The sequence below is a fragment of the Lepus europaeus genome, chromosome 3, assembly GCF_033115175.1.
Source record: "Lepus europaeus isolate LE1 chromosome 3, mLepTim1.pri, whole genome shotgun sequence".
Taxonomy (NCBI): Eukaryota; Metazoa; Chordata; class Mammalia; order Lagomorpha; family Leporidae; genus Lepus; species Lepus europaeus.
Window position 1 is genome coordinate 133461628 of NC_084829.1, and position 9565 is coordinate 133471192.

The 9565-nt window shown below is 37.7% G+C and overlaps 1 non-coding gene across 1 annotated transcript; it reads left to right on the forward strand.

The window, feature by feature from the left end:
* The first annotated feature begins 8799 nt into the window (after nucleotides 1-8799).
* LOC133757215 (U6 spliceosomal RNA) lies at nucleotides 8800-8903 on the forward strand. The gene has a single exon (XR_009865592.1). It is a non-coding gene; the product is annotated as a U6 spliceosomal RNA (small nuclear RNA).
* The last annotated feature ends 662 nt before the right edge of the window (nucleotides 8904-9565 follow it).

Consider the following 9565-nt stretch of genomic DNA (forward strand, 5'->3'; position numbering starts at 1 on the left):
TGTTGTGAGCTCTTTTGGCCATTTTCCTCTTGGGTGGGGAAGCGACTGAAAAAGGCATTTGAAGACTTGATATGTCCTGGAGTAAACGCCAGTAAGCGGTCTGGGAGTACCCATAGTGGGCAGAGAGCTCACACCATGGAGGAAATACCATGGGGTGCCCCACACACTGGATCATAAAGTGGAGAGTAATATTTCAAGGCTTCTAGTTGTATGCTTAAGAGGCTGGGAGGAAAATATTACTGTATGAAACTGCGAAGCCATCTCCTGAGGGAATTCAAAGTCACTGCAGTGCAATCCTTCCACTACATTACACTGCCTCCAACTACACTCCTTTCCTTTGAGATTTTTAATACCTGTCAATAATCATAAGTAGAACGATTGTAGTAAATATCTACTTATTGTATTTTTGAGATGGAAGGCTGATTTAAATAGTATTTATTTAAAGTATACTATTTGGGGTGATTTGAGCTGCACAAAAATTCCAAGGGTGTTGCGGTGGATTCATTCTGAGAGGAGGAGTGCGGTGGGGGCAAGAGGTGCAGAGTCACCACACAGACCCCAGGAGTCAGGTGAAGGCAGGCCAGAGGCGAGCAGCCCCCATACTCATTTATTTCAGTTGGTACAGCAGCTTAAATAGCCAAGGCAGCCAATCCAGTCAAGGGGTGGTTCATGCCCTAACCAATCACAGCCTGTTGCCAGGCAGTTTCTGAAGCCATCCAATCACATCCTGTTGCCAGGCAGGCTCTGTTGCCAGGTGGGTTTCGGAGTCATTCCTGAGTAACTGATGCTGGCTTGCCAGCGGCCATCTTGGTATGGCCTTCGCATTCCACCACAGAAGGGGACATGATTTTTCAATCTATACTTTTTTTTTTTTTTTTTTTTTGACAGGCAGAGTGGATAGTGGGAGAGAGAGACAGAGAGAAAGGTCTTCCTTTTTGCCTTTGGTTCACCCTCCAATGGCCGCTGCGGCCAGCGCATCTGGCTGATCCGAAGCCAGGAGCCAGGTGCTTCTCTTGGTCTCCCATGTGGGTGCAGGGCCTAAGGACTTGGGCCATCCTCCACTGCCTTCCCGGGCCATAGCAGAGAGCTGGCCTGGAAGAGGGACAACTGGGATAGAATCCGGCACCCCAACCGGGACTAGAACCCAGTGTGCCAGCACCGCAAGGCGGAGGATTAACCTGTTAAGCCATGGCGCCGGCCTCAATCTATACTTTAAACATTTGACATTTTCCCCTTGGTGTTGGTTTTCTTTGAGAAAATCTTTTTCAGGAAGACCAGCTACTTTTAGTCACATTGTGTAAAACAGAATCTGTAAGTATATGCAAACAGAATTTGTAAGTATGTAAAACAGAATCTATAAGTATGTACAAACACTATTGCATTTCATCATTCTTGCTGAATCCTTTATTCTTATGCCAAAAGGAATCAATGAGACACTACCAAGCAAATATCCAAAGACTCACCATCCATGTTGGCTAACCTAGAAACTTCATTTTCTTCTGTATGAATAGCCCAACTGGGTAACAAATAATCCTATGTGTTCTAATTTTCTGAATGTTCAGAATTACTGTCTCAGGTCCATGCTAAATGCGGGGTCATCACTCCACATTTCTTTAAAAAATTCACCTTGGAAAACTTGCAAAAAAAAAAAAACTACTAGGGAGGATGTAGATAAAGAGTTATCAGTATAAAATAAAACATAGGATGCTAAGACAAAAATTTTAAAAATTTTGAACATAAATGTGTCCTAAATATTGATTTGGGCACATTTACACTAAAGCTAAATTTATTGTTTATCTGGAATTAAAATTTAACTGGGCTGTCTGTCTTTTTATTTGGTAGATCTGGCAATCCTAAATTCCAAGAGACAAAATTCACATGTTTTAGTTTCAACTACAATAAAATTAAGAAATTCATTGGAAAATATATATATATATATTTTTTTTTTCTGAACAGAGGTTGCTTACAGTGTATCATGATACTTCATACCAACTTTGACCTTGTGGATAGCTTCCTATCAGATTCTGAACTGACAGTGATACCATCTGATGGCCTGCATAAAGCCTTTGTTAGTCATCAGATATGAATGTCTTCCAGTATCTCCCAGCAATGTCTGGAATAAAATCAGCTACTGATTTATGAGTTGAAAGGGTGCTTTTTTCTTTGTTACTACCCAGTCTCCTAAAGCATCCAGTCCCTTCTTCCTACTTTTTGTTTTATGACAATCAGCATATGTTACTTTTTGTTCCATATAATGATGGTTCTGATCGCTTATCACAAGGCATTTTGTTTTTCAAGACACCAGCAGAATGCCAATGTAAACAGTTTTCAGATACAAAACAATGCTGATAAGAATTTCGTAGGAATTAAAATGCTCTTAGAGAATGCACATTTTAAAGTCTTGGAAAATGTCAAACTGTTTTCCAAAATTGTTGCATTTATGCTCCCACCAACAATTTGTAAGAGTTCATTGCTAGGGCCAGCACTAGGTAAAAAGTAATAGGTAAAGCTACCACCTGCAGTGTCAGCATCCCATAAAGGCAGGGGTTCAAGTCTCGGCTGCTCTATTTCCAATCCAATTCCCTGCTGATGGCCTGGAACATCAGCAGATGATGGTCCAAGTGCTTGGGCCCCTGAACCAACATGGAGGACCCAGAGGAAGCTCTGGGCTCCTGGCTTTGGCCTGGCCCAGCGTTGGCTGTTGTAGCGGTTTGGGGAGTGAACCAGCTGATGGAGGATCTCTCTCTCTCTCTCTCTCCCTCTCCTCCCTCCCCGTAACTCTGTCTTTCAAATAAATAAATAAATAAATCTTTAAAAGAATTAAAAGGGAACTTCTTATGTATTTTGAGTACTAATCCTCTAGCAAACAAAAAACAATGCAACTATGTTCTACCAGTTTGTTGTTTGCCTTTTCACATTCTATAGAATCTCTGTAAATTTTATTTTACTTGGTAGGCAGACATGGCAACTCTCATTCACTGGTTAACTTCCTAAATAGCTACAATAGCCAGGGCTGGCCAGGCCAAAGTGAGAAGCCCAGAACTCAATCTAAGTCTCCCACTTGGGTGGTAGGGACCCAAATGCTTGAGCCATTACCTGCTGCTTTCAGAGTGCACATTAGAAGGAAGCTGGAATTGAGAGTGGAGCTGAGACTAAAACCCAGGCATTCTAGTATAGGATGTAAGAGTCCCAACCACTTGCCCCTGTACAATATCTTTTGATAATGGAATCCTCATTTTTAATATTGATGAATCTGTAGACGTTTTCTTTTTCAGTTTGCACTTTAGCTCTCTTATTTTTTTCCTTTGCAAAGGTTGTTTTACAAATTTACTAATATTGCCCTCAAAAATTCATACAGCTTTCTTTTTCACCTAAATTCATTATTTGAAATTTGTTTTATATTTATGTCACAAATTATGGATCTTGTTAATTTTTGCCTGGATATGGATAATCATCTAGATTGTTTTCATTTATCGAGTCTTTTCCCCAGTGTTGTTCAAGCTTGGTCATATAATGAAGTTCCCATGTATGCACAAGTCTATTAAAATCTATTCTGTGTTAGTTGTCAGTGTATTATCCTTGCCCAATGTATTTAGTTTTACATTACTAAAATAAAATACCTGAGGCAAGCTACTTACAAAGAAAAAGAGGATTAGTTAGCTCACAGTTTTGGAGGCTGAAAGTCCAAATGATGAAGACTCTGGCAGGTCCCTCCTCCTTGGCTGCATCACAATGCAGGTTGCAATGACAGGAAAACATGGGGGAGCAATGGTGACCTCTCAAACAGGAAACCAGAGAGACTGGGCGGGGCCAGGCTCAGGGTAGGAGACTAACCAGCATCTGGACCTTTAAAGGACACACCCCCAGGGGAACTAAGGACATTGGTTAGGCTTCACCTCCTGAAGGTCTTATCTAGCAACACTATCACAGAAGATACCAAGCTCCAACACAAGGACACTTGGGGGATAAGCTACATCCAAAATCACATAACATGCTTTATCACTTTGAAAATTGCCTGACTTGATTCTAAATTATACTGTGTGTTATTTCTTCTTGAGGACTTCCTTGACTGTATTTGACTTTTTTGTTCTGCTATTATTTATGTTTGAAATTAGCATAGGGGGGCCCAGTGCTGTGGTGCAGGGGGTTAACGCCCCAACCTGAAGTGCCAGCATCCCATGAGGGCACCAGTTCGAGACCTGGCTGCTCCACTTCCAATCTAGCTCTCTGCTATGGCCTGGGAAAGCAGTGGAAGATGGTCCAAGTCCTTTGGCCCCTGCACCTGCGTGGGAGACCCGGAAGAAGCTCCTGGCTCCTGGCTTTGGATTGGCGCAGCTCCAGTCATTGCAGCCATCTGGGGAGTGAACCAGAGGATGGAAGACCTCTCTCTCTCTCTGCCTCTCCTTCTCTCTGTGTGTGTAACTCTGAATTTCATATAAATAAATAAATCTTTTAAAAAAAGAAATCAGCATAGAGTTTTATTGGAAATAAGTTCAATATCTAGATTATGAGGGCATAATTGATATCTCCCATTACTGAGTTTTCCTACTCATAAGTATGTTTTCTCCACAGTATCTTGTAATGTTTTATTAGATTTATTCTTAGGTACATTAAATATTATTAAAAATAATAATTTCTCTAAAATTGTTTTCTTGGGCTGGCATTGTGAAATAGTGTGTAAGATGCTGCCTACAACACCTGCTTTCCATATGAGTGCTGATTCGTGTCCTGGGTGCTTCACCTCTGATCAAGCTCACTGCTAACATCCTGGGAAAAACAGTGGAAGATGGCCCAAGTGCTTGGTCCCCTGCCACCGTGTAGGAGACCTTCCATTACTACTCTTTTAGTGTCTATGGCATTTTTTAAATAAAAATTGTCCACATTTTATCAATTTGTTTTCTCTTTTCAAGTAATTATAGAAATTCAGAATACATTGTGAGGATGTTTTCTCAGCCTATCATATTCTATTCATCTATTCTTTTAGTTCTTCATTTTTAGTCGCATATATTAAAAAAATGGCAATTTTGTAGTCAAATTCTGTATAGATCGCTTGTGTCATTCATATTTGCATGTCAGACTTGTCCCCTGGGAACAGTCATGTTCTTCCTGAGGTTAGGTTTGTTTGTTTTAGCTGCTCCTCTAGAGAAGGCCAGCAGTAATAAACATCCTTAACTTCAGTGTAAGACATTCTTATAGACCCTTCATAAATTTCTACATTTCTGGGTAATTCTCTGTAGACTTCAAATATATTATGTTATCTTCTAGGTATTCTTTCTATTGAGAAACCAGCCTAGCTTCCATTCCTTCGTAAGCAATCTCTTTTTTCTTGAAATTCTATTATATTTTTATGATTTGTTCAAGACTGGATTCCTTTTTGTGTGTCTTATTTGGAATGTGTATTATTTGGAATTCATTGAATTTTCTTAATCTGCAACTTTTTCATTAATCATAGAATGTCCTTAAATATTGCTTTTCATTTATTGCCTTTTACACATTTTCCTCACTTTCTCATCCTGGAATTCCAAACAGATGTGCTTCATATTCTCAGAGTACCTTATATGCCTTTTTAGCTACTTTGAATATTTTCTCTCTCTGTTCTACAAATCGGATAATTTCTTATTCCGATTCACTACATCTCTCTTCAACTATGTCAAATATTTTCTTTAGCCTGATCATTGAGAACTACTATTAATTATTTTATTTTTCACTTACAGTAGTTTTATTGGTTGTTTCTGTCCCCAAATATTCCTGAACACTTGAGATAGTCAGTTATTCTTTTGACAACCATGTTACACCTTTTAAATTACGCATTACATAATGCATTTTATAATACCTAAGACTATATTCTTGGTACATTTTATTCTTTTGAAACTGGGACCTCATATATGCAGCACTTTACAGAAGCAATTTTGTGGCCCTCATTTAGTATGCATTCCCCCTAAGAAGATAAAGTTTTGCTTCTGTCAGGTGGCCAGAGGCATTAGCAATCCAGGAGCAATTTAAACTAAATTTTCATCTTGGGGTTTTTGGACCACACAAAGAGAATGATTCTGGCCCAGAACCTGAGTAATGCCTTGCTTGTGGTTAAAAAAAATGCTTCAGGAAAAGCTCCCCCCACCTCTATGCACAGCCAAAGTTGTTAGTTTTTCTCTTTTTTGTGGTACTTTTTCTAGTTCATTCTTCACTAAAAAAGTTGCCTTCTGAAGGTGCTGGCATCACGACGGCATCTATAATTAGCCTTCCTGCCTTGAGCAGTCCACAGTCTGTATGATCTACATTCCACTCACTTGGTTCATTGAAAGAAAACTGGGTCAATCTGGGTCCCACTGGGCACGTGTCCAATTTAATGCTATAATGGATCTCTGGATTTATGTTTTCTTGCTCCTTTTGGCCTTTATGAATACACCTCCTTTATTTCTTGCCAAAATAGTTAAGCATTTAAAAAAATGTTTCTTAAAATTTTATACAGAAATTTTAACATTTTTGTATGAGGTATTTTGTTTGTTTTAAGGATATCTAATGTGCATATTATCAGAAATGAATATACAGATTTCATCCAGGCACATAACTTAATAAGTAACATTTTAAAAATTAGCTAAAGGCACTTTCATGTTATAATTTCAAGAGATATGAAAGAAGGGTTACTAAATCAGCTTCCCACTCACACTTTGCTGCTCAAATAATACATTAGTAGATCTATTCTTTCCATGTTTAAAGCTAATTTCGCTGTAAATATTTTTGTCTACTTTGTGAATTTACTTTTTTAGAAGTGCATACAAAATTCATAATGAACTCTGTGTCCTCAACTCACTTAATTGTGTAATACGAAAATATTATCTTATGATGACATTCATGAGAATTTTCATCTTTTAGTTTAGTGGTAGTGCTGGAGGAGACTGTAGCCATTAATAATCAACACCTATTCAGTTAGGGCTGCCAAGTTACTTGACGTACCACACTCCCAAACTTTTGAGTAAGAAAAATCATTTACTATTTTTATATAAATTACAATTTCCATTTAAAATTTATCTGATAACTCTTTTACATGAATTTTTAAATAAACTTTCAATCTCAAGGAACATATATATTAATAATTGTATGTAGTTTACTGTGCTCCTTAAGACAGAGGAATGGAATGGGCATTTAGCTGAGGGGTTAAGATGCTGGTTAAGGATTAGGATGCCCATGTCCCACATCAGATTACCTGGATTTGATACCCAGCTCAAGCTCCTGACACTAGTAGTTTCCCCAGCTTAAGTAGTTGGGTTCCTAATACCCACACGGGAGATCTGGATTGAGTTCCTCCCTTTGCCCTGACCCAGTCTTGGCAGTTGTGGGCATTTGGGGAGTGAATCAGCAAATGGGAGCTCTTTTTAAGTGCCTTCCTGCCTATCAAATAAAAAGAAATAGAAGAAAGAACAAAAAGTAGGTAAAAATTTTTTAAAAAAGAAATGAAAATTAAATGCTTTCCAAAATTTAAGACCAGGAGTAGAGCAATCATTGAAAAGGTAGGGGAGTGAAAGAACTTTTGCATTTGAATTTTGTTTCTCCCATGCACAGTAAGAAAAATTCTGCCAGTTGAACTGATCTGATGCAGTCATGTGCTTTTTGTACTTACTTTTTTTCCTAGAATTATTTTATTTATTTATTTTTTTCTAGAATTATTTTATTTATTTAAAAGCGTTATACAGAGAGAGAAGGAGAGACAGAGAGAGAGGTCTTGCATTCTGCCAGTTCACTCCCCAAATGACCACAACGGCCAGAGCTGAGCCAAAGCCAGGAGCCAAGAGTTTCTTCCAGGTCTCCCAGGTGGGTGAACTCGAACTGGCACCCATATGGGATGCCACAGCATCAGCCCCTGTACTTACTTTTACCTACTAACTTGAGGCCCTTTTTAACTAGATCTTGTTATTGCATCCAAAGCAGTTATATGTTGATTCAAAATACATTTCAATCTTTAAAACATAAATATAAATGCATTTTCTTATGTTTTTTGGCTGGACAATCTAGAAAGATACTTCTGGTTATATAGGTATTTCCTTAAGGAATTTTTTTAAATTTTGATACAATTTTATGCATTTAAATATATACAAATTTGGGAACATGGTGATTCTTCCTCCTCTTCCTCCCTCCCACTCATACAACCATTATGCTTAATTATGTACTGTCCTTGGAGCTTTTTTATCACCTATTAAAATACAGATAAAACATAACTTTTGAAATCTTATTCCCTAAAAGTATGAGTAGAATTAGCTCTCTCTGAATAATATTGAGGGAGGAGGAAGGGGTATATTTGTGTCTGTGTTTATATTTCTATAGGAGTTATTTTTAGAATAATGATTACAGATGAGTTGATATTTGTAGTTAATGGTTCATTTTTCCCCTGCAGGCAGATTCTTTTCCAGTAGCTAAAAGCAAACTTCTTTGAAAGCCAGTGTATTCAATCTCTAATATAATGGTTGGATTAAACAAGTATTTTAAAAGTGAGATAATTTTCTTCTACATAATTTGTTTTTATTTGAGAGAGGAGGGGAATTCCCATTTGCTTGTTCCCTGAGGGTCAGGCTGAAGCCAGGAGCCTACAACTCAATCCAGGAGTCCCTTGTTGATGACAGGAATTCAACCACTTGGGCCATCACTGCTGCCTCACAAAGTCTGCATTAACAGGAAGCAGGAGTCAGGAGCCAGAGCTAAGTACTGAAGCCACATACGGCTATATGGGATGCAAGTATTTTAATTGGCTTCCGGCACTCAGCCAAACACTCACCTTGGTTTTCTTCATTTAAAAGGTAATGTGGGGTGCTTACTTTGGCAGCACGTATACTAAAATTCGAACAATACAGAGATTAGTATGGCCCCTGTGCAAGGATGACATTTAAATTCATGAGGTATTCCATATTTTCATATGACCCAGCCATCCCACTCCTGGAAATTTACGCAAAGGAAATGGAATCAACATATGAGAGAGTTATCTGTACCTCCATGTTTATAGCAGCTCAACTCACAATAGCTAAGATATGGAATTAACCCAGATGTCTATCAACTAATGAGTGGCCAAATAAATGTGATATATATCAAATTTATTTATTTATATATTTTATTTATATTTATATGATGGAATACTAATAAGACATAAAAAATAATTAATCTTCTCTTTTGCAACAAAATGGATGCAACTGGAGATCATCATGCTTAGTGAAATAAGCCAGACCCAAAAAGATAAATATCATGTTTTCTTTAATTTATGGTGACTAATATAGAGAGTACAAAAAATGTAATGTATTTGAGTGAAATTGACATCTTGAGATTTGATTAGTGTTTATAGCCCTTGTCTAAACACTTGAGTATCAGTAGTCTTTCTACTTTCTACTTGTTAAATTCTTTGTTTAGTAGAGGATAAAGACTTTGACTATAAAATAAATTAAAAATATGTTATCACAAAGTTAAAAAAAACAAAAAGGAAGTAAGGAGGAGGAGGATAGGTTAGGAACTATGGGCTTAAAATTGTACATATGAAACACATGAAGTATGTTTTCTTTATTAAATAAACAAAGATAATGTGGAA